Raw genomic sequence first — 27465 nt, forward strand, 5'->3', positions numbered from 1 at the left:
TATATCGTTCCATTATCTGTCCCCATTAAAATCAGCTTTGAACACAATCAAAATACATTTCATTTACTTGGCCCGTAACTGATTTAGCATGATTGTCTCAAATCGCAATGGCTTCACACTGTGTTTGAGGAATAACAACGTGGAAAAAAAGAACATCAACACTGACATAGCTCCACCCCTACTCCCAAATGGTGTGACCCTATCCCAACTATAATTCTTGCTCTTGTACCACTTTCAGGTGGGCTCTTGTGCCCACCTTTGCCTGTCTCCATGCAAGTCTTAGAATTAAAATCCACATATGACATTTGTCTGCTTCTGACATTTGTTGTAATTTCTTTTGGCTCAGATTAGAACTATGGATTCAGAATACTCAGGTAACATTTATTCCGGTGTATTTCAAGCCCGACACTTTGCATAGAGTTCTGTTAACACTGAACATACAGAAAATCCCTGGAACACAAGCAACTCTCATGTTTTACAAATTTAGTGTATCAAGTCATCATTATTCTAAATACATCATCTTTTGGTTGAGCATGTGATGAGGATATGAAAGGATTTGCATTTAGATTCATATGATATCAGAATATATTACAAAAAAAGTACAGTAGAAATTCTAGAAAATGACAATGAATTAACCAAAATTTTTGAAAAGCTTCTTAAAAAATTAAAAAGAGAAGAAAGTTTTAAGCTCAAATTTAATTGAATCATTTTTATGAAGTATATTGTTGGAAAATATATAAAATAAAATGATAAATATAACTGTTCATTACCTTGACAAACAGGATGACACCATTGTTTTTAAAATGATTTGAATAATGTAGTCCTGAGTTTGAATTTTTAAAAACCTTGAACATATTCTGATAGATTAAGATGATTCACAAAATGCAAGATCATAGTTTATTAAAGGGAGAAATTTGCAGTGTTGAATTATGTCAGAAGTTTTTCACATATGAAGTCTAAATCTAAGATTTTCTGTCATCAACTGAAGTAAAATAGTTGACTAAAATCATAATAATCACATGCCATGAATATCATGACTTGTGAGAGGTCATCTAGTACATATTTAAAATTCTTAACTAATTAAGTTTTCCTGGGCTTTTGAGTACACTCAAAACTTTAAGTGATGGAGATTTTCTGATATTTACCAGTTATCTCTTTAATGTTAAAGTTACAACTTTATTGTGAAATTTCTTTTATTTTTATTATTATTTAGTAATTCCACTCATAAATACAAATAATTTGAATGTCTACACACACACACACACACACACACACACACGATTTTTTCTCCACTAAAACTTCTTCCAGACACCCACAGGAAACCAAATCCATGTCTTCTTCGTAAAAAAGAAAAAAAAAAAAAAAACTTGATACCCAAACAGTTCAGAAAGTAGTATGTATACTAAGTATATACAAAAAAATTCTTTTCAAATCAACTAGAAATAGCTGACATTTCAGAATAGCAATATTTTATATTCAAAAACTACCTTGCCTAATGATACATTTAGTGAGTGAACTAGTGAGGATGTCAGCATTTTATACAGATCTTATTAAAGTATAAATTGGAAAATACTAAAGAACAGAGATAATAGGTTAAAATTAATTTTAAAATAAAAAGTAATAACCAAGAACCAAGTTAAGGATGATCTGCCATGCTTACTTTTGAAAACAACCCATTTTAATCACAGTAAGTTGTTAAGTGAAAAGAATTCTTTAAATAAATAAATGCAAGTATCATCCCACATATTCTTTACTGTTGAAGTCAGAGTATTATATAGTTTTCATGTCGAATTTGTTGAAAATAAACTCTAATTCCTTTAAAAATTTCTCACCAAACTCTTAAGGAATGTAGGTAAATGTGACATTCTTTTTAGTCACTACAGAGAGCATGCTTTTATCTTTTTATGCTTTTATAGGACATTGGCTCAGTGTTCATGAATGATTACGAATGATACAGTAAATGTAGCAATTAGTTATTCTCAATATATGATATTTTAATATCTGAGAAGAGTAGGAATCATTGCCCAGGAGATATTGGACTTCTGAAGTAAAATACTCAAGAATGACATTATTGTAATTTAGAACTTTATTGTAACTAATTTAGAACTTATATGTAACTAATATAAAAACATTGATATGCACTTAATATTTTTCAGGTTTGCCATCAGCTATCTTATGTAAAATTCACATTAACTACAAAGAAAGAATGAACCTCTTCCCTATCAATTTTTTATCCCATTATTATTATTTTTTTTTTCATTTTATTTTCTCCTTTTTAGTCTGGCACCAGATGGAAACATTGTTTTACATGAATATGAATCCTCTGTTTATTTAACCTGTTTTTCACACTTATAAAAAAAGCTACTCATAACTTTCAAATGCTCAATGGCTCAAGTTTTCATCCACTTGAAACAGAGATGCCATAAATACAAAGACATAAACTAACTTATCTTCAGAATTCTGCCATCTCATTCCATACTGCTAATACATTGAGTATCTACTGACTCCTACCACTGCAAACAAGTCCAAGTCCTCTATTCTTTTGATCATAGCCCTCAGAAAACTTTTACTCAATAAGTTGACGACCTATATTCTTATTCACTAGTTTGCATATATATTCAAACTTGATTAAAATATCATTGTATATGCATCATATTTCCAAATTTTTATGTAAAAAAACAAAGCCTAATATATTTTCAGATTTATGTTTTTATCATTCCACTCATAGAATTCTACTGAATCAGAACTACGAATTCAAAGAATTATTGATCACAATATATATAATAAAAGTTAACTGATTAAAGTATTCATGAAAAAGCAAACAATGGTTCCTATTTCAAAGAGGAAAAGGGATATTTTATTCTTGAGTCAAATATGAGTGACTATGTTCTGGGAGCACAAATTTACTTACCCCAAATTTCATGTTCCAACATGGGAGCAGTTTCATAGAATTTTTAGAGTAGCAGAAAAAAGAAAACAATGACTTGAGGTACTTAATTCATTTGGGGGAAACATTAAGTAGATAGTAACAGAAAAGTAGAGAAATATCAGTTATATGCATCAGATGTTATCTGAACACTCTTAGCCTTAGTTTTGTGGAAACCAGGGGTTAGTTAAGTTAATAAATTCCAAATGTTTTATCAGTTAGTCACAAGATATTTGGTTGTATGGAGAGTGAGAAAATACTGTCTATTTAGAAGTCTGTAGATAGCCCAGGATAAAGTGTAATTAGGCTCTAGACCTGCAACAGTTAGAGCTACTCACATCATTGCAGTTCTCATCTGTCTTCTACCTTTTCAGACTTAGCTTACTGTAGGAATTCTGATTCAGTGTATTCCATAGGTATCCACACATGAATGATTTACCATCCACTGCTTTCTGAACAGCACTCCTCACCTTTGCCCCTGACCTCTGTCAATCATTTTCAGTGTACTGTGTAAGTGATCAGTGCACTGGCATCACAACTTATATCTTCTTAACTGGTGTTTGTGCATCCTCAGACAGCCTTTTCTGTGTCTAGTATTCTTTAGTGATGAGGTATTTTTAATAAAATACCTCCTCCTCTCTCAAAGATGTCCTTCATCTCCCAACAAATATTATCTAGTTCTGTGCTTTAGAGTAACTATATGGTATCTTCTCACCAAGATTATAACATAAGTTAACATCTGTGTTCATTTTATCATGTGTATTTATTTGAAATTTCTAAGTGAAGAAAGTGTATATATTTGATACATCATTTAGTTTCTGCTTTAGAGCAGGTCCATAAACAATGTAGAATAATGATGAATATTTTATGACCATATTAAGTGATAATAAGAGTATGGCTAATGAAAGAACAGTTGCTAAAATTTGGTGTTGTGTAGATTTTAAATGCTAACACCCTATAATCTTGGTGCAATTTTTATCTCTTTGGTATTAGAAAACACACAATTATTTGCTGGCATATGCTTTGTTGGGCACATTTTACTTTTTTCATTGAGTAATAATATGTGAGTATAACCTAAAGTGAAAAAGACTATTAATTTTAATTTTATATGGTAAAAGTTTATATAAAATGTGCTTCTGAAGGTTGAAATATTTTAAAAACATTTTCAATTCAGTCTTTCTGAATTTCATGTGTATATATTTTGGTCAAATCAACTCCTACTTTCCCTCCTGTAATCCCGTTTTCTGGATGTTTGCAAACCCTGATCATCTCATTTTCCTGGATTCTTTATTTTTTTAAATCATCCTAGTATTTCAAATTAATGGTATCCAAATATGCACTTAGCTGTTATGTCATTTAATGGAGCATGAACAACATATTAGTGTCCATAAACCCAACGAAAAATGGCTGATATTCCCCCTGCTATTGCACAGGTTAATATAATCTCAACTAGAGATGGCATCTCCTGAGATTCTTCATCTTTTTGGAGTTTTGATGTAGTTAACCGTTTTTTGGTCTTGTGCTGGTAACCAAAGCAGCTATGTATAAGTTCATGAGTACACCAGATCAACTGTCACATTCAAATGGCAGGCTTTCCCAGAGTTACTCATTTACTTTCAGCTCTGAAATTCTTTTGCAATCCTTAGATGTTCTTTGAGCCTTACAGGAAGGAACCTTAAATCAGATATTTTATATTAGGGCTGAACACTCACAGTCACCTATTCTGATCAGTTTCCTGAGTTATAAATCTGTTTGTTAACTACTACTAATTGCAAGAAGAAGCTTTTGTGATATTTGTTGACAGAGGACTAGGCCTATGTGTACAAACATAAATATTTAGAGTGCTCTTTGTTTATATGAACATTTAGAAAACTAATTATAGTAGGTTGTTCCTCCTAAGCCAAAGAAGTTGGATAAGATTACTAGTAGATTTCAGGTCAATTCAGAAAGTTGTTACTTTATGTATAACATTTGTACCACTATTGTGTCAGTAGACACATCTTGTCTGAAAGATCAGAATTGTAGCATGCATGGTCCATTCTAAACTGGATAAAAACATTGATGTCTTTCCCCTCTTTAGCCCACATGGTACTTGGACACTATTAGAGCTAGCAAACAGATGGAGTAGTTTCTAGCTTCTCCATCAAAAAGAGTAGTTCCTGGACAATTAAAAATTTGATTTCTTTATGTCCTGCAGCTAATGTATGTGGTGACTTCAAAAACAGAATCATATCTTCCAGGTACAGTACACAGTCAAGAGAAAAGGCTACAACTGATTTTAATTTTGATTCCTCTAGGCAATTCATTACTATCTTAATTACTTTTCTATTCCCATTACAGAACACAATGACCAACTTATAAAAGAATACATTTAATTGGTCTTACAGTTTCTGAGGGTTAGTGTCATGATGGTGGATTAAAGGCATGCTAGAAGGAACTGTTATGGAGAATCCACTAGAAATGTCCACTCACACATAGTTCACAGCTAATTGAAAATCTTTCCTTCAGGAGGTATACTCAGATGTTTGGACCTTTGTGTAGTACTGAGTGTCAAAGGCAACAGACTATTTGAAGGCAGAAACAAAGTCTTGGCTTCTCAATCTGAAGGTAATGGTGGAAAGGTGGTTCTTTGCTCAAGAAAATAATGTGACAAATCAGAAGTTAGCTAGAAATAATTGAGCTCATGCAGGGAGTTTAAAAGAAGCTAATCAACTAGGAATGTTGATCAACCTTTGGTTCTTAGAGTTGGGTAATTTTCTGTGGGACTCTCCATCAAGAAGATGAAATTGTAGTTAAACATGAAATGGTTTCATCGAAAGTCCAAGATGAAGGAACATCTACACTGTTTCACCCAGTCATATTCCCCACTAGTTCTACACACAGAAGTCAAATTTTACTTATCCTTAGGACCATAGTTGGTCCTAAGGACTAGTTGCTTAACTGAGTTTATTTTCTGTTTGATGTAGTTGAAGATGCAGGGTTATATCACTAACCTGACTTAATAAGAATCAACAGTTCAGCTAATGCTGACAATAAGATGGTCAGCCATAGGCAATTAGGAGTGTGACTTTTCAGTGAGTCAGAGGATCCACATTTCCAGAAATGGTTAGTACAAGCAATAGGGGTACCTTGAGAACATCATGTATGTATGTCATTTTTGGGAAGACCACTCACCATTGTCATGGCAAGCATAAATATGTAATTACTGGAGGGATTTTTTCTGATCAATCTCCTCTACAACCTGATTTACTAACCTGTATTTCTTCTCTAAATCCATGTAGTTCTATCCGTGGAAGGGCCATCAGAGAGTAGAGGTCTATCACAAAGACAGAGATTGCCATCCCAGGTTTTTCCCCCCTGAATTTCTATTTCCATTTTGGGGGCTGATGGAAATTCCGAGTTGTAAACTCTGGTCATTCTTATCTTTAAGGAATCTGAGGTCCATGTGAGAGTCCATTTACCATCATCATCATCATCATAGATCTCCCATGCCCCAATTGATGGCATCAACTATTTTGAAAAACATTTTGGAGATTGAAGATGACTGGATAGGGTAGCATCCAAACATGCTCTGGATCTGGCCAGGGTTAATCTGTACCCAAGCTAATTTTCCTGGGTACAAGCAGATGGGTTTAGAAGTGGGCAATGCAGAACTGCCTTCATGATCTGGTCAGTGGCCTGAGGACCTTCCTGCAAAGGCTGCAAGGACTTGAGAAGGAAAGAGTGATTAAACATTTTTACCTTGGGAATATTTCAGAATTTGAGGTGGAAGGTGGTCTGTGAAATGTAATTTCAATGGGAGTTATTGTTAAGTATATTTGGCTATAACTAGGGAATATTGGAGGAGCTTGACCCCCCCGCTTTTGCCCTTTTCTGGGAATAATTGGTGATAGTCTCCGTTCACTCTTTCTAACCAGAGTTCTGTGGCCTATATATACAATGCAATTATAATCAATATTTAATAACTCTGTCTGATTTTGAGATACCTTTGCCATGAAGACCACCAGGCAATCTCAGACCCTAAAGGTAGGGTAGTCCAAGCCTAGAAATTATTTCCTCAAAAAGTTTGTCAGCTCATAGTGTAGCAGTCACTGTTCTGGTGGAGTGACCTCCATCCATTCTGAGAAGGTGTCTTCAAGCACCATCAAATATTCAGAGATCAAACCAATAGCCCAGATTGCAGTAAAGTCCAGTTCCCAATGTTTCCCAGGCCCATATCCTTAAACCCAAACCCTTTCTGGAATCCCTCTTCCCCCCCTCTAGGGAATATGTGAGCAGAGGTAGAGCATCTGAAGGTGGTGTTCTCAATCAGGACTTCAACTGTTTGAACACAATAGCTAGGACTCCTTTCAGCAGTTTCTTCAGCTCCTAGATGTGTGGCTTGGTGGAGATCCATAACCTTTCATCTTTCTAGATTCTCAGTGTTCATCTTCCCTGTTCTTCCTGTTTGTCCAGTTCTTTGTTCACTCAGTCAGTACATTCAGAGCTGTAATGCAGGCTCAATGACCAAGACTTAAAGTGACCCCATTTGTTCTTAGGCACTTCTTAGGCAGTTAAGTTAGTCCCTGTGCCGACTCTAGCTTATGGTCAAACCCCCTTCCTCTTTTTTATTGTATCCTTTGCAGGGGATGATTGCCACCATCTTGGGTAACTAGATAGCTTCCAATAAGGATAAGATTTCTTCTCTATTTTGTTTTATTTCTTTTCTTTATGGGGTAAGTAATTCTCCTCTCTATATTACCCCAAGGACATTGGCCATGGTGAAAGCACATCAACTATCAATGTATATGGTGATAGTCTTGTCATCCTCCAAACACAGTGCTTCTGTCAAAGTTCAAACTAACCTCATTGAACTAAGGTTCCCTTTCTTAAGGACTGTGCTCAAATAGTCTTTTCTTATATCACCTCTGATGCTCCAGCTTCCCATCATGGAAGAAACTGATGCTATACATGAACAATCTTTTGTCCTATGTCCCTGATGGGAACTCAATCAGGTCAAGCCTGATAGACCCCAATGGCATTGCCATTCCTCCGGGGTACCCATAAGATTTTCGTATGGCAAGAGAATGACAGGGTTGAGAGAGCTGATGTCTAATGGAACTAGATGCAGTGTTGCTTCAGAAGCAGGGCCTGATATTGGATCACTAGGGCATTAGGTAGCCACATCTTGGCTAAAAAGGACTCCGACTGAGTGTGAGGATGCCTGGAACAATTCATGAATTAAAAGTTTATTTATGAGCTCCTTTTACCAGTTGGATGGTGGCAGTTATAGCCTTTATACATCCCACCTACCCCAGCTTCAATACGCTTGTACAGATATGCCATCAATTCTTTCCAGGGTCCAGGGGTTTGTATGAGGCTTTCTAGGTGATAGTGCTGGTCTCTTTCACATGCAAGTTGAATGACCTAGTAATATCTTGGGAGGACCAGGGCTGAGGCACACTTCAGTGTCCTTTTCAAGGCTTTGAAGTCTCTCTGCTCAGTCTCAGTCTATTCCAAAGGCTTCAAACACACAATGAGCCATGTCTATCTAAAGGAATCCTATTTCCTATAGCCACCAGTATCCAGCTACCTCCACGAATTCTTACACTTGCCTTTTCATTTTGATGTGTGAGTAGAATGGCTGGGATATCATTGTCAGGAAAAATTAGTTTTATTTCTTCTAGGTTGTAGCCAAGGTATTTTACCTGAGGGATGAACAGCTGAGACAATGTACCCCAAACTTATAGGGCTTCCAAAATTCCTTTTATCGCTTGTCCGCAATCCTTGTCAATGATTGGAGATGGGGAGGCCATGTACACACTAAAGCAGGGTGATGTGCAGATGTTTTTGTCAAAATTCTTAGAGATCTGCAATCCGATCTCATAAATAACTCTAGTGTGTCCCTGAAACCATTCTTCTGTTATACTTCCACTATTTCCTATCTTGTAAGTTTTCCCAAAGCAATCAGTCTTGCCATGAGAGAGTGTACCTGCCTTTCATCACCTGAATCTCAGCTGTTGTGAATTTTCTGAGCAATTTCCAACAGTTGAGACCCATTCATTCCATCAACTCCCTCTAATACATCAAGATTTCTACTTATTCCTGGGACTGACTACATGACAGAAGCAATGCTACTACTTTTCTGCTTTTGGAAGGCATCTACAACTGTGGGAGGAGGGATGAATACCTGATATGTCCCACAGAGCCTTTTCTGTTCTTTTTTGGTCTTTAAGTAAACTGGTCTACCTCGAGTTAGCTGATGAGTTTTCTGGCTACAACTTTTAATCCTCAAAATAATATTTGACAGGAAAAAATCATCCTGTGCCCTGTTAAACTCATTGATATTAAGATCCTAAATACATTAGGTGGCTTTGAAGGAGCATGCTGTCTGGGCCTCTCCATCAGGCAGTTTCCCATTGCCTGGGCTCAAAGCAAAATTTCTAGTTTTCAGCAGGGTTCCGTCTTGCTCTTAGACATGCACAGGTTGTCTAGGAACTATTGGCAATGATTCCCAGTTGGCTGGTATGTATAAAAAACACTTGATGGGAGCCTAAAGCACTCATCAAGTCTACCATTTATATAAGTCGCAGGTAGAAGACTTGAACTTTCACTTCTTCCCATTGTGATTGCAGGAATTATTCTTTCTTTCCCTGGACTTTTAGAACAGGCTGAGAAAGAAAAAAAGGATGTATGGCTCAGGAAAGTATTTCTTCTCCTTGTTTGTATATCAATTAGAGGGAACAGATAGAGGATTTGGGGTTTCTCTGGGGCATCTGGTGAGACCAAAATGAGGGTAAATATTTCAAGTCAGGGTATGTGGGTTCTTATACCACAGAAGCCACTGAGTATTATAGGGAAACCCGTGGCTATTGCCATTGCTAGGGTCCTGCATGTCCCATAAGAATAGCGACAACTGCTGGCAGCAGACGGTACAGGTGCTAACAAAAGAGGTCAGAGAAGCAGCTTATGTGCAGCCTGGCTTGGCCTGTGAGCTTTGGGGGCAGCTGACAGTTCACTCACTTGTCTATTTTATTTCTGTCCTCCAACCACCAGAACTGACAAGAGTACTCAAAGAGACACCGTTATACTAGTAAATTAAAAAATTAAAAAAAAAATCAAAAAGAGGTTGGCCCCCACACATTCATATACCTGGACAGATCAGGTGAGCCTCGCGGTACCATACAAGAAATCAGTGCAAATCCTTTGTAGCCTAAAGGAATGGCAGCTCTTACACAAGTTTTCCTCTGGTGGTGTCCACACTAGATGACTTTCTATATAACTTATTGTTTCTCCCTCTTTTGGATGGTGGCATCAATATCTGGGCCTTGGTTTATTCAGAGAGGATTTTCTTAGGGCACTGGAATATTTCAAGGTGCTCATCTCCTCAGGGTTTTCTCCAGTTGATGATTTCTTCTCTGCTACTAAGGTTCCAGAAGACCCTCAGTGCCTGGGTTAATTTTCTGGGGATCTTACAGGAGCATCCAAAATGTTACAGGGAATGCTTTTTAATATAATTGTAGCATGGGGTTTCCACCAATTTTCTATATGCTATATTTTATAGGTGAGGCTTCTCTTTATTTTTTTAAGTTAATATTTTTTCTTATTTTACATATTGAGTCCAGTTCCATCTCCCTTCCCATCCTCCCATACCCCTCCCCACATAGCCCCACATCTTATGCCAGTTTCCCAGCCATCAGTCTGAAGACCATGAGTCCCCACCTTGTTTGGGTCAGTTGTTTCTCCAGCATGGTCTGGACCCCTTTCCTCATCACTGTTCCCTCTCTGCAACTGGATTCCATGGGTTCAGCTAGGGTTTAGCTGTTGTTGTCTGCTTCTGCTTCCATAAGTTACTAGTTGATGGCTCTAGGATGCCATATAAGGTAGTCATCATTCTCATTATCAGGGAAGGGCACTTAAAGTAGCCTCTCCACTACTGTTTAGCTTTTTAGTTGGGGATCATCCTTACAGATCTCTAGACAATTCCTTACTGTGAGATTTCTCTTTAAACTTATCATGACTCCCTCTATTATGGTATCTCTGTTCTTGTTCTTTTCTATTCTTCCCCTGACTCAATTTTCCTGTTTCCTCATGTTCTCCTCTCCCATCCTCTTGTCCCCTTCTCTTTCTCCTAACTTATTCTCCAACCCCCACCTCCACCTGCCCCCAATTTGCTCAGGAGATCTCGTCCTTTTCCCCTTCTGTGAAGGATTGTATATGTCTGTATTGGGGTCTTCCTTGTTTCCTAGCTTCTCTGGCAGTGTAGATTGTAGGCTGGTGATCTTTTGCTCCATATCTAAAATCCATATATGAATGAGTACATACAATGTTTGTCTTTTTTGTTACTGGGTTACCTTATTCAGGAGGATGGTTTCTTCTACTTATATTCATTTGCCTGCAAATTTCAAGTAAGCACCCGATCACATCTGGTGAGGCTTTTCTATTAGGATTTTAAATGAGTTTTAATTTCCAAAATAACTTTAGTTTTTGTTGAGAGACTAAGAAACTTAGTCTCTTAATCAAATATTATTTCTATATCTTAAATAATCTTCCTTATCCCAAACATATCTTTTGTTATTGTAACTGAACTTTATCACCATATTGATGTCTTCTTAGACTTGGCTGAATATAGTTATTGTTATTGCTTTTATCCTTTGGCTATAAGAATTTACATCTCATTCTCACAATAATAAATTTGTATAGAGAAAGAGAAGAAAGCCATGTCAAAGACACATAAAACACTTTCTTTAAAAAATCCTAGAAGAAAATTTTCCAAATCTAGAGAAAGACATGCATACGCAGATAAAAGAGACACACAAATTGTCAAATATGCAAGATGGAAAAGTAAACTTCCCTGTGACACTTAATAATCTAAGCATTAAATATGTAGAATCTGAAAGGATATTAAATTTTGGCAGGGAAAAACTTTAACTCCCATTAATGGAATGCCAATTAAAGTACCATGATATTTTTCAACAGAGAAACTATTTCATGATAAAACTATTTAAGAAATTTTATTTCTTTCATTATAATTTTGTTGTATGAAGTAGTGTAGATTGTAATCTGTGAATTCTTGAAGCTTGTAGAACATTCATTCAGGTATTTACAGTTTGCATGTTATCTGTGACTTTCATGTTCTCTTTGTTTTATATGTCTTTTGTTTGTGTTTTTGCAATGGTGTCTAGGTATTTGAAATTATAATCTTTTTGTGTCTGTTCTGGATATCATGTTTTACCTTTTAAAGTGGGTGTTTCAAAGGTTTTCTATAGTTATTCACAGCCTTACATGTGGACCACATGGGCCAGAATAATGATTATTTATATATTCATTTATTTATTGTCTTCTGGGCACACTTAATGCTTCAGATTTCCGACACAATTCTTGCTGGAAGTGTCAACTGACACTCAGAGCTGTCCCAACTTAAAGCAGTTTATGGGGTGATTCACAGGCTAGCAGGTATATAAAGGTGACTAACTCTAGAGGTCTTTCAAGTGAGATTTGGGATGTGTTATCTATCACAAAGAGTGGCAGAAGCAAAAATGAGGACAAACTTTTAACATCACATACTACAGTAAGTTCCAAAGGAGTAAGATGAGTGGAGGAGAGACTGAGGTGTACAGTTGGAGGTGACTAAAGGGTATTGAAGAGAGCCTAGAATGTAGAAGGGGAAAGGAGAAACAAGTAATTTTCCTGCATCCCATCTCAATGCAGTAGCTCAGGTGCTCCTAATAGAGAGTATTTTTAAGTCAGTGTGGCTAGAAATGCATGGAGACAGCCAAGAATGAATGGATATAGAGAAAAATGAGGAAAAAAGGTGTTCCTGCATGTTATGGCATCCAAGTCACAAATGGAAAGGAGATAGGCTTGGAAGACTGAATGAGTGATGCAGTGCTTGTCTGTCTAGCAACTAGTCTAGCAGGAGATACAAAGCAATAGAGATGGCATTGGGAGAAATGTATGAGAAAGGGAACAAGGAATAATTATGTGGATATTCAGTTCACACCAAGAGGCTGGGTTCCAAAAAGATGGAAATGAACTGGGAGGCTTGACAAAAGGGGGCAAGACTAGCAGGCCTAAGATTACCCTAAATAAACTAGAATGGAAAAGGGAAATGAGTAACATGTAGCTTATTGGTGTCTCAGCCAAGTGTTACCATTGTAGCATCCATGGTAGATTGCAGTTATGTGGTTTGCAGGGAGTCAAAGAAATGGCGATAGACTGAGAATGACCTACATTACAATTAAATAAAAAATAAATTATTTTCTGTTCTTTGCACATTATATATGAAATTTACTAGTATTATTGTTAAATTTAAAGTATGAAAATTTATAACATGTTAATTAATTATTTATTAAGTATTAATTTTATGTACATAGATAAATATCCAATGTTATAGACATATACATGTTTCCTAAATTACAGCTGTATTTTCCTTTATGTCACTTGGGTATTCCTCTGAATTACCCAAGTGGCTCTAAGATATTCTACCAGAAATCAACTATTGCTGATAAACACATCCAGGAACTAGCAGGATACAAAATTAAATGACACAAATAGGTAGTTCACTGATATACAACTGATACATGGACTGAGCCACAAATTAGTGAAACAACTAATTTCACAGAAGCCTAAAATAATAATCAAGCAAATGACAGATGAATGATAAAAGCCTTATAACCCTGAAAGAAGATCTACAGGTTCAATGCAATCCCATCAATCCCATCACAATTCTTCCCAGATCTCTAGTGGAAATTTTTCATCTGTGTATGAAAACAAACACAGACGCACACATATACACTCAAAGACATTAAAAAAAATAAATAAAATCCATGGCAGTAAAATAAAGCTGAATAATAAAAGATCTGCAGAAGGCATTGTAATCCCTGATTTAAAGTTGTATTACATAGATATAGTAATATAAAGCAACATGGTATTGCCATAAAACAGATATGTTGGTCAATGGAATTGAATTTAAGAATCCAATATAAATCCACAAACACTGTGCACACACAGTTTTTCATAAAGAATCCAGAAATACACTGTGAAAAAGGGTAGCATTTTCATCAATAAGTGTAGGTCAAAGTAGTTACCACATGTATAGTTATCCAAATAGATACATACTTAAAGCTTGCTACAAAAAGATCAAATACATCAAAATAATATCAGATACAGACAACCTGATAGAAGAAGCCTTAGACTCAATGTCATATAGACTTTCTAAACAGAACACCATTAGAATAGGCACTCTAGTCAACAATTAATAAATGGAACGTCATGAAACTGAAATGCTTCTGTAAGTCAAAGGACATTTATATTTGAACAAAGTTGGTAACCTACAGAATGGGAAAATGTTTTGCCAACTACACACAAAAGAGTGGATTAATATCCAAAATATACAAATAACTCAGTGTTGGATATTAAGAAAACAATTAATGCAATTAAAGATAAGATGAAGATTTAAACAGAGATTATTCAAATAAATGAACTCAAATGGTTGAGAAAAAATTAAAAGATGGTCACAGTGGGAGTACCCATGAAAAAATTGGTACAGGTTCAGCGCTTCCTGAACATAACTCTAGTAGCACAGACACTGAGATCAACAATTAATAAATGGGACCTCCTCAAATTGAGAAGCTTCTGTAAGGCAAAGGACACTGTTGACAAGACCAAACCTCAGCCCACTGACTGGGAAAAGATCTTCACTAATCCTACATCTTACAGAGGGCTTATCTCCAAAATATACAAAGAACTCAAGAAACTAGTCACCAAAACAAAAATAACCCTATTTTTAAAAAATGGAGTATAAAACTGAAGAGAGCATTCTCAATAGAGGAAATCAAAAAGGATGAAAGAAACTTAAGAAAGTGATCAATATCCTTAGCTATCAGGGAAATGCAAATCAAAACAACTATGAGATACCATCTTACTCCTGCCAGAATGGCTAAAATTAGAAACACCAAGGACAACTTATGCTGGAGAGGATGTGGAGAAAGGGGAACACTCCTCCCTGCTGGTGAGAGTGCAAACTTGTACAGCCATTTTGGAAATCAGTATGGGAATCAGTTTACCATAGGACCTGGCAATCCCACTCTTAGGCATATACCCAAATGATCCACATCCATGCAACAAAGACATGTGCTCAATATGTTCATAGCAGCATTATTTGTAATATCAAGAACCTGGAAGCAACCTAGATACCACGCAACTGAAGAATGGATAAAGATGTGGCACATTCACGCAATGGAGTACTACTCTGGGTTGGGGGGATGCAATGGAATCTTGAAATTTGCAGGCAGATGGATGGAACTTGAAAAACCTTTCGAGGTAACCCAGTCACCAAAAGAGGTACATGTATGTAAAATTACTCATATATGGATTTCATACATAGAGCAAAGTGTCACCAGCCTATAGCTCACACTGACAGAGAAACTCGATACAAGAAGGATTCTAAGAGAATCATATAAGGTCCCTCACAGAAGGAGAAAGGAACAAGATCTCCTGAGTATATTGGGAGTTGGGGGCACTGAGTAGAGAGGGAGCTAGGAGAAAGTGAAGGGGAGGACAGCAAAGCATGTAGGACTAGGAAGACTGAGTCAGAGGAGAAATAGAGGAGAGAGAGATAAAAAAAGAGATTTACCATAAAAGAGGGAGCCTTTATAGGTTTGAAGAGAAGACTGACTCTAGAGAAATGTCCAGAGACCTACAATTGTATATTTGCTATTGTCAATGATCAACAACTATAATCCTTAGAATCACAGATGCAATGGAAAGTGATAGGGCTGGACAAGGATCAGGGCCCCATCATTGTTCATTAAAGAAAGCAGAATAGAAATCTAATACAGTAGAACATCCTAAAATATAGACACATTTGAAGGGAATCTAAATAAAATATCCGAATAATCGAGGAGTTTGAAACCCAACTGGCCATCTCTTAAAACCAAATGAAGCTTCCAGTAATGAGTTTGGTTACATCTACTTGAGTTGTTGGCCAAAGGGACAGCCAGCTTGGAAATCCCCAGACACTGTAGTATGTTGCAAAGAATAGATGTTGACCCCCAGAAACTGAGAGCAAGACTTCATGGCAGAATGTAACACCTATTTATGTCACTGAGCAAGGAGAAGTTGGGAACTGTGTCCTATATAGAATCATCATTCCAAGTGCTAGTGTCTTTGGTACAGGAAGGTTTCCTTTAGGTTACAAAAAAAAAAAAAAAAAAAGGAATTGTAGTTGGATATTTACTTTGGTCTCCCTCTGTAGCAAAGACCACGCCCATTGGGGGTGGAGCCAGGGGCGGAAGTTACCTGTGGAAGGAGGTCTGAGGAGGAGCCAGAATGTGCTCTTGCAGGTGGGTCAGGGAGAGGAGAGCATCCAGTGGAACTTCCTGGTGTTCATCTGTCTAGGTTGTAAGTTATTTCTCCCTGAATAAACATCTATTCGGCCTATTTGATCCTTATTTAACCACAATAAGTACTCATAAACATAAACCACTACTCACAAACTACAAACCTGTTGATCTACAATGATGCCCTTCTTCTAGATATGCAATGGCAACAGGGACACAAATCTTACATGAGTAACTAACCAATGTCCTATTTGACATAGAGTACAATTTATAAGATGTAACCCAAACCCAACACAGCATGGATGTTCAAGAACTTGATCTAGATATTCCAGAGGCCTAGGGTAAAATCAATCAACTATTTGTGAAAAGAAAAATGACTCCTATTGACTTTCTACTATACTCATAAATCAGTGCCTTGCTCAGCCATCATCTGAACATCTTCCTGCTTCAGATGTTAGAAATGCAGGCACTAACAATGAAACATTAGATAGGAGTGAGAGCTCTTGGAACATTCAGCCATAAATGAGATGTCTCTGTCAAATCCATCCCCTTAGAGTTCAGGGAACCTATAGATGAAGGTGTAGAAAAACAATAAAAGCCAGAAAGGACAGAAGACACCAAGAAAACAAAGTTCTCTGTATCAACATGATGAAAGCTCATCTGAACTCTCAGAGCCTGAAGCAGCATGCACAGATGCAGACACCGGAACTTCTATGTATATACTATGGTGTTCAGTTTTATCCCTTAAATGACTGTATGTTTTCTAAATAAAGATGGAAAAGGCGTGGATCTGGGTGGAAGAGGAGTTGTGGAGGAACTATAAGGAATAGAGTGTTGGGAAATAGTAATCATGACATACTACATGAAAAAAATCTATTTTCAGTACGGTGAAAACAAAGGGCTAAGGCAACATCCTGAAAGGGAGGTAATATGATTTTAAGAACTGGATGGTGGTGAGGACAACTTCAGAGTAGCTTCTTCTGGAAATGACAGGGATGCTGTACTCATGACTTCATACCAACTGTGGCTGTCAAATCAAGACTTGCACAAGATCAAACTAGTCAACATTCCAACAGGCACTGTACAAGAGACTAGCAAGATGCCACCTTTGGCTAAGGACCTATTGACAGTTTATTGCTATTAGGGAAGAGAAATGCATTGATTTCATGAGTGTGGTGTCTTATAGCTCACACATCTCATGTTGAATGGCTATATGAAAATACATACCTGTAACTGGAATTAGTAGCTTATTAAAAATAAACCAAAAAAAAGAGAATGTGGTATGAGTCTAGGATAGATTTGAGATGAAGAAGGTTGTGTATGATGAAAATATAGTCTATATAATATAAAATTATAAGTATAAAGTTCTCAGAGAATGAATAAAATGATAATAAAATGGCAAATAATAGCATGAAGATATCTTAAAATTGAATAAAGACCCTATAAATACTTTTCTAATGATTATATTGAATATTCGTTGCAATGAGTTGTTTTTAAATTACTTCTGGAAGATAATTTGAAAGTATATCCCTAGGAGCTACTCATAAATTTTAAAGTTTGAATATATTGCACTATTTACCAACTTAAAGCTACTTTTATATAATATAACAATATAATTAACAATTAGTTTATTTTAGTATGTAATTTTCATATTCAAAGTTTACTAAAAATAAGTTTTGTCTACCTATAAAATGGTATAAATTTAAACTTCATAATATCCTTCATTAGTTTAACAACAAATGTGTCTGGAGGATGACACCCATATTTCCTATCAATATTATTATTGTGAAACAAATAGACATATAAAAATCATGTGGACCAATTTATGAAATTAAGCTAATTAAAGGAAACTTTATACCCCTAACATTCATAAATTCTTCTGTCTCTATGACTGCAGAAAAGAATGGCAGTGCCAGTCAGTCTTTCACATATTGTAACATGTTTAATGACATAATCATGGGAGACTATCCACAATCTTTGGAAGGCTTTAAGATGCAGTAGGAGCAATAGGTGTGATTACTATAGGGTCTGCAGCCAGAGTGTGGTTCAAATGAGAAGAGGTTTTCATAGTAGAAAAAAAATTCACTCTTTCTATATCATTACATGTGATTTTCTGAAATCAAGAGAAAAGCCCACTCTTGATGTCCATAAATGACAATATTAACTGAAATTATTTATATGCTATTATTTCTTTTAAGAAATAAGAACAAGAAACTATAAATGTATAAATGTATGCTTGGTCAAATTTGAAGCCATTATCTAAAATTTTATTTGCATTATTATTGCTATTTTTTTTTTTGATTGAATCTCTCTATATAGAGAAGGTTGACTTCCTGCCTCAGCTTCCAGCATGCTGGGATCAAATATGTTGCCATCACATCAGGTTTTCTTTATTTATTTTAAGTGTATGTATGCATGAATAATTCACGTGTTGACACTGGATGCCTTTGCACTAAGGCAGCATCTCTTACATAATGTGAATTTAATTGGCTCTGAAAGACTCATTGGTCAGCATTCCCCAGGGAAGATAATGCTTTCTTCCTTGAGAACTAAACATGTTAGCCATGTCTTCAGCTCATATCTTTGTGTTTCCAAATTACTATGGTTTTGAATTAAAATGAGACATGGAATGCGGGGTTTCATATAAGTCATGTGATTTTAAAAATCTCATTTTGAAGTGTGTTTTATACGAAAGCTCACAATTGCAACTGTCTCATCCTCTCCATTATTGTCTCTTGGACAGCAGTGAAAGTGATAGGTCCATTACAAACTTCTAATGCATACATTGTTCTTAGTTTTCCTCCTCCCACACTCATCTTGTCATTTCTTACTGTGTTTCTCCTTGTTTCACTTTACATATACTTCATTGCCTTTGTTTACATTTCCTATCTGATGTGAGATGCCATTATGTATATATGTTTTTCATACTGGTTAATAATAAAGCACTGTTGGCCAATAGGAAAGGAAGATAGGAGGGACTAGGAGACAAGGAGGAAATAGGAAGTAGGAAGGAGGAGTCAAGATGGAGAGTCTGGAGAGAGCAGTATGTGGCAGCCGGCTCCCGGTAAGAACAACACGTGGACATACATAGAATAACACAAATGGGTTAATAACTAAGGCAGAGCTAGCCGATAAGAAACTAGTACCTGGCCAACAGTATACACACAAATACACACAAATACAGAGTCTCTGTGTGTTATTTGGGGCTGGCGCGGCAGCGGGACCAGACCGGGCGGCGGGTAGAAAAACAGTATTCGTTACACCTATCTACAAGATTTCCTTGTCTCCCAAAATGATTCTATTTATTATTGTATGACCTAAATACAAGCACACTGTCTCTCTCCATCTTTGTCTCTTTCTCTGTCTGTCTGTCTCCCCCCTCTCTCCTTCTCTTTCTCTCGGATACAATCTCCGTACCACCACAAATAAGCAAATTAAAATTTAATTATTTGATAGTGGCTCTTGAAGTAAAGTTTTATGTTAGAAATATCCATAAAATTTAAACTTAGTGACTATTTCTCACACAGGAAAATAGGTGGTGTTAGATGTGAGGCAGCTCATTTTATACCACATAAGTAACAAAGTCACACCTGTTTTGAAAAACTATGATGCAGTCAGTTATTACTGTGGAATGAGCACACACTTTTTTAAAATTCTTTTTATACATTTCATAATTCATTATATACTGCATAAAGAGCAGAGTCACACCTGTTTTGTAACTATAATGCAGTCAGATATAACTATGGAATAAGCCTATGTTGCAGTCAGTTATAAGTATGGAATAAGCCTGGCACAGTTTCTTAATTCTCTTCATATTGCTAATAAAATTTGCTGAGAAAATTTTCTCCATACTTAGTAAGAAATAGCAAAGCAATTGTGAAATTTATCTCCTTTAAGAGTGATGTGGAACAATTACAAAATAGATTTTTAAGATTAAGCTAGGTGTTGGCAGCAAACACCTTTAATCTGAACACTCGGGACTCAGAGGCAGGCAGATCTCTATGAGTTCGAGGCCTGCCTGGTCTATAGAGCTAGTTCCAGGACAGACTTCAAAGCAATACAGAGAAACACTGTCTCAAAAAGCAAAACAAAACATATAAACAAACAAAAAGTGACAGCAAAAAAAAAAGAGGCAGGGAGTGACAGGATAAAGAAAGAGATAGAGTTCCAAGAGTCTGCAATTGTCCATTCTCATTTCCCCAAGGTTAGCAACATTTGAACTTGAATATGCTAGTCATCTCCCTTCCAAAATTCTTAATGCTGTCAGAAATGTTTCCCTACCCTTAGGTTTTACATTGGACTACACAGTTATGTTTTGTGTTCTTGGTGATTCTGAGTCTGAGTGGAGAAATTCCAGCTCTTTCATAGATGTTTCCATGTCATCAACTTTCCTTTGAAGACCCTTCCAATCAGTGTCAAACTTCTGTTCCTAAATTGCTATAGTAAGTTGTTCCAAAAAGCTGCACCTTAAAATGTCCTAGATTTCACCTGCGACTGATGTTATTGATGATGTCAAGGACAGTATCTGATGTGTTATTCGTATTTGGTGCAGTCATTAAGGTTTTAATCACTCTTAGGGCTGCATTAATTAATACAGTCAGCGAGTTGCAGCAGTGCTGTGAAGGGATGTCCTGATGGAAACATACGGGTAGAGTATTTTTAGAAACAGGGTGGACTGTGTAATGGAGATGGATGGCCACTGAGATTTAATCAGTTGGCTTTGTTCTACTTTGTCATTAATCCCCTTGACTCGTTACTATGTGGAAAGTTGATAAAGGGATGTTTCTTCACTCTGAAGAGATACAAAGAAAAAGAAAACAGAGGTGTAAGGAAATGACTACCATGTGACGTTTATTATTCAGTCTAATCAAAGAGGTGAGGTGGGTAATCAAATGGTTTGCTAGCCTCTTTCCAACAGCGAAGATAACTGCATTCATCAGCCCAATAAAACTCCCAGTTCTGCAAAATTCTCCTCATAAATTCAAGTACATCCAAACTCATTGCCCCGTCTTATTTTATTTGGAGAACTGTAGTGACTATATTGTAGCTTAATTCCATGTTCTCTAAATCAATAGTTATTCCAAAATTTTAATGACTAGGAAAAGTAATTTTATTTTTCTGCATACATGAATCAACCTTATTTTATAGACAACTTTGGAAAAAAAGTACCATAAACAAAATTTACAGCAGTCAACCACAGTTTCTTCCCCCATATACTTATAGAAAAGACTGGAAGAATGCATTAAATTTCTTTTTACATAACTTTAGAGACCTTTGTGCACACACTGTGACTACCTCTATATTTCTGATAATAATATTCATTTCCACATGATGATCCTTTTTCAAGAATCCAGTTATCCCACATTAAAAAAAGAATTGCTAGCAATTTAAATCAGAATTGGTTCTCATAACTTGTGAAATTAAATATTAAATTAAATTAAAAATTAAATATCCTCAAGTATGTCATAGAGAAGTATATGTCTCCATAATCAAATATGCATATTATTCTTAAGGTTTATCATTACAATTTTTCTTAATTATTTTAAAATCACTCACAATATATCCCTGCTCTATTCAGAGTATGCCCTTTTAAATATATTATTAATTTGAGAATTCTAGACATGCATAACACTTTATTTTGACTACATTCACTTCCACATACTTCTCTCCCTGTTTCCAAATCTAATCCACACTTATCAACTCCAACAAATTTCTTGTCTTCTCTCCTTTTAATGACCCACCAAATCCAATTAATGTTTCCCAAATGCTGCTCATGGGTGTGAGTCAGCCTCTGGAAAGTGATCAATGTATGAAAGTCCACATCTTTAAATAAAACTGACTCTCCTTTCCCAAGAAACCACCAGCTATCCATAATTCTCAGTTAGTGGTGGCATCTCTTGAGTATCTAGTATCTCTCCATTCCATGCTAGAATGTTACTGACTTGGTATCTGTAGGGAACAGAGGAAGCTCTTAATGAATGAAGTCCTCAGTGACCTCGTATTTTTGATGTAGGCATAGCAATGCCAAGACATGAGGTCTCAGAAACAGGAGACATATGCAAAGGTTTTTTTCATATGGCCCAGGATTAAGGGATATGGCATCTTTCCAATAGGAATCCAAATGGCTGTATATATGAAGGATTGGTCAGTGTTTGCAGCTTCCTCCTCAGGGATGTTTACATCCTGAAACTGTTCACATACAGAAATCTTCTACAGAGCCTGGCTAACCCTTTTCAGTCTACTGGGCTTGACAAAAGAACTGAGGTTTTAGGTTGCAAAGGCACCTGGTACTGCCTGACCCCAGATTTATTGATGTGTGAGCGTTGCAGTGCTCCAGGATCAAGGTGCATGGGATGTGTCAATTGCCAGTGGCATTTTTCAACTCAGATATTGGATCTGGTGAGACTGATCATTCACAGTGAATAGCTATTTTAAACCCTACCCACTGCCATGTGAATACCCGAGTTAAGATGAAAACCCATTCATAGGAGAAATGTAGGAGATTATGAAACATTTAAAGTTTTCTCCTTCGGAGTTAGCTTTACTGAGCATGTTTTTCACAAACCCTTGCTCTATTCTGTTACCAAAGACTTGGTAAAAGTTAAAGTTTAGACCAACGAGTGACCTATGCAATCTCTGTCCATTTCATTTCACTTACATGTTTCTTTTATATGTCATATTAAATATCTGAAGTATGTTTTAATAGGCTGACTTTAGGACCATCTGGAACCTCAGCAATTTCACCTGCTCTTTCATTGATTAAATTCATCTTCCAAATTCAATGAACACCAATAATGCTTATCATAAATAATTATAGCATTAACACCATATTTGAATGTATTCTTCATGTTATGCCAGCTCTCTCCCTCTCCCTCTTCCATCTTTTCTTACACACTTCTTCCATTTTCCATTTAGTTTTTTGTAGCTTAGACACTCAACAAGGTTTGTACACAAATACATATAGGAACACAAGTACTAATTCATAGTTGTGGATATGTTCACACCATATTTCTTAATTATGAGACTGTTGGTCACATAATAAATATTGTATTTTGGATTTCAAAATAAGATTTAACATATCAATATTGTAAATGGTTGAAATAGTTTGTGCTTTAAGTTGGATAATTTTTTCTATGTTTGTTAAACATGTTAGAAATTTTATTATGATTATATTTAATCTGTGATAGATTTTAACATAATGGTCATTTTTACAATTAATTCATCTAATCTATTAAATGGGATATATTTCCATCTTTTAATGTATACCTCAAAATTTTTCTTAAGTCTCTTAAAATTATTATTATTATAGTGGTCTTTCTTTGGTAAAGTTTCTCAGGTGTTTAATGTATTGTTATTATTATTATTACTATGATTATTAAGGTGTGTGTGTGTGTATAATTGCTATCATCAGAAGGTATATGCTTTTGATATTTTGGTTATGGATTTTTGTCATTTTGTGGATATTTATCAGTTCTAATTATATTTTGGTGGAGACTTTATGGCCTTTTACGTGAAGAGTCATAATTCTTTTCCATTTTACATAACTTTTACTTTTTTCTCTTGTCTTGTTTTTCTAGCTAATGCTTCAAACACTACATTTAAGAAGTGTATAGATAGTCCACATGCTTATTTTGTTCCTTATCATAGTGGAAACTCCATTATCTTTTCTATATTTAGCATGATTTTGGCTATAGGTTTCTCATATAAACCTATTATACTGAGGGAAGTTCTCCCCATTCTTAGCTTCTTCATAACTTTTTAATGGATATTGGATTTTGTCAAAAGACTTTTCATCATCTAATGATGTACCCTAGTTTCTCTGACAGTGTATATTATAGGCTGGTGATCCTTTGCTCTAGGTCTAAAATTCAAATATGAGTGAGTACATACCATGTTCCTCTTTTCGTGACTGCATTACCTCACTCAGGATGGTTTCTTCAAATTCCATCCATTTCCCTTTGAATTTCAAGATTCCACACCCCCCCGCCACTGAATAGTATACCATTGTGTAGATGTGCCACATATTCTTTAACCATTCTCCAGTTGAGGGACATCTAGGTTGATTCCAGGATCTTGCTATTACAAATAATGCTGCTATGAACATAATTGAACAGATGTCTTTGTTGCATGGGTGTAGATCATTTGGGTATATGCCTAAGAGTGGAATCACCAGATCCTGTGGTGTACAATCCAATCCCAGTTTCCTCTAACTCCCACCCTCCCATTCATCCCAGCATTTGCCCATCCCACATCCCAGTAAGGTTGAGGCCTCCCACTGGGGATCATCAATATCTGTCACATCATTTGGTGTCCTCTCTTCTATATCTAGTCTGAGAAAGTATCTTTCCATAGGGAATGGCATCCAAAAGGCTGTTCATGCTTTAAGGATAAATACTGGTTCCACTGACAGAGCCCTCATAGATTGCCCAAGCACCCCAACTGACACATTCAAGGGGCCTGGTTCAGTCTTACATAGTTTCCCCAGCTCTCAGTCAGGTATTAGTGAGCTCCTACTTGCTCACATCAGCTGTTCAGTGGATTTCCCCAACATTGTCTTGACCACTTCTTTCTTTACCTCTGACACACATTTTTTAATGCTATGCTAAATAACATTCATTTATTCATAGTTCTGATAGTTTTGTAGTTTGCATTTCAATTAAAGATTACAAGGTAGCATTTTTGACAGATTCAATGTAATAAAATTCTTCTGTCATTTAAGATTGAAATAGTGGCTCAGCATTTAAAAATATGGGTTTCATTCTCAGCACAGGTGATTAGTAACTGTCTGTAACTCCAGTAGAGAATCAAAGGGATGTCTACTTTTAGCCTGTATGGACAGTGCACACATATGATACACAGACATACATGAAAACAAAAACAAAATACTCATACACACAAAGTAAATAATAAATCATATTTTTTCCTTCTACAGCTTTGTAAAACATCAAGCTGTCTAGCTGATCAAATAAAAGAGCTGGTAATTTTTATGGTATTTTGAAAGTCGGTGGACATAACTGACATAGGTAATTTAAGGTGATTGGCTATCTATGCTGATTCTATACAAGGGTTCATAGTTAAAGATATGTTAAATACTTAAGGAAAGATATTTTCATTTATTTTGGTTAACAGGGTCTATCTTGTTTTTGGTGATATGGATTTGGTTGAAATATCTTTGGAATTAAAATGCAGACACATTTGTGTCATTAAGAGCAATAGCATTGAAGAGGAGAGCAGAACTGGCAGTGGTCTTAAACATCATCTGGATCCACAGTTGTCTTTTGTATGTGAAAGGGCTAAGACTCTCAAATCTTAATTGACCTTTACGATGCCTCTGATCTCATTAGTGCCTTTTCAAATTCTAAGAAACTGTTTGTCGGGCTGCCAAATCAATACTCTTCACTAAGCTCTGTGACCTCCAAATAACATGGGATTTACACTTTTTCGATATTGGGTTTTTAATAATACTTAGAGAGAAAAATGGGAAGTTATACAAATGGACATTTTTCTATAACTAAATTTATTAGTAAAGCTTACTGGAGTATTTAAGCAGGTCTTTCAATACAATTAATATGCTAATCTGTAATATTTTCTTTTTGTAAATAAAGATCCTACTTAGTATGACCTACTCAATGTAAGCAGAAGGAGGCAATGAATCTATTTTTCATAATGTGAATATTATGAAAAGAGTTTTGGTTTGTGTTTAAGTGGTCTTAAAGTCTGCTGGGAATTTTGCTCCCTCTTTTTTCTGATTGACTTAATATCTTTCATTTGAGCATGCTAGACAGACATAGGGAGCTGATCTTCACCAACTCAGCAAACACTTCGTTTCTTAGCTTGAATAACAAAACAGATGTAGAAACTCTACAGTAAAAAACAAAAAGGCCAGTTAAAAGGGCACCTGCACAAATCAGGTTAATAGGATTTTTTCCTAGTATAGAATTTTAAAAATAATAATAAATATGAATTGAATTCTACTTGACCTTTTACTTAATGAGAAGACAGTCTTATAAAAGAATACAAAACCTAACAAGGTAAATATCACAGAAAGGTCACAGAACACACCCAGAGGTATCACGTGACTTTTATTTCATCTTCTAAAATATGTTTTCAACTCCTTATGTTTATAATTCAGTCTTTGATATTTTTAGCTTTCTATCAAAATTCAATTTAATGCACAATTAAAGCAGGTTTACAATCAATGGAAAATTTAAGTAGAAAAGCATTGAGAACCCATATGCCATTCCTCAATTTTACAGATCACTAACACTTTGCATACATGTGGCAAATTTATTACAAACAATAAAAATATTACAAAAATTCATCACACAGACTATAGTATTCACTGCCCTCAAATTCTGGGCTCCATTATATTATTCTTCTTGAAAATCTCCCCATATTTGTTTCTAAAATCTCTGTGGTTTTACTTCTTCATAGTATGCATAATGCGTGATGAGTACATATAAATGTATGTAGAAATTTCATTATTCAATGAGCATGTAAAAGTATTTTGTTTTATTGTCACACACACACATACACTCACACACACATCTTGCATATATTATATTCATATCCTCACTTATCCACTGCACCATCCTACCATTGCTATAGATTTTCTTCTTCTCTCCAGATTCCCTCTTTTGCATGTTTCCACATAGAATAAAATATACATCCAAACAAACACATACACACACACATGCAAGCATATGTACAACATATATTTTAAAAAATATTATACTTTGTCTTTCTCCTTCCAGTTTCTTCTGATTCCACTTCCTTATTGTACCTTACTCTCTCTTTTATTTTAATTTCATAACCATACACAACACACATGGAGACCACACACACACACACACACACACACACACACGGAAACATTTTTCACTTGATGAAGCATATATTACATTTTTTATTTCTGATTCTGGTTATTGCACTTTATATGGTTATTTGTACTTTATATATGATGTTATCTACTTTCCTCATCATGACACCATTTAGTTCCTTTATAGTTGAATTCATTTCCATTGCTTTGCGATATTTATTTATCCACAAATGTACTGACAAGCTTTTATGCTGGTTCCATATGTTGGCTATTATGATCACAGAAACTATAAACATGGATCTCCATGTTGTTTTATGATATACTTAATTATATTTCTTTCAGCATATATCATATCTAGTACTTGTATGACTGGATTATATAATAGTTTAATGCTTATT

General features: G+C 35.7%; 1 protein-coding gene across 1 annotated transcript in view; it reads left to right on the forward strand.

The window, feature by feature from the left end:
• Nucleotides 1-27465, forward strand: part of Klhl1 (kelch like family member 1) — a 262568-nt gene that overhangs the window by 848 nt on the left and 234255 nt on the right. The gene's annotated exons all lie outside the window — the stretch shown is intronic.

Source organism: Phodopus roborovskii, unplaced genomic scaffold, assembly GCF_943737965.1.
Source record: "Phodopus roborovskii unplaced genomic scaffold, PHOROB, whole genome shotgun sequence".
Taxonomy (NCBI): Eukaryota; Metazoa; Chordata; class Mammalia; order Rodentia; family Cricetidae; genus Phodopus; species Phodopus roborovskii.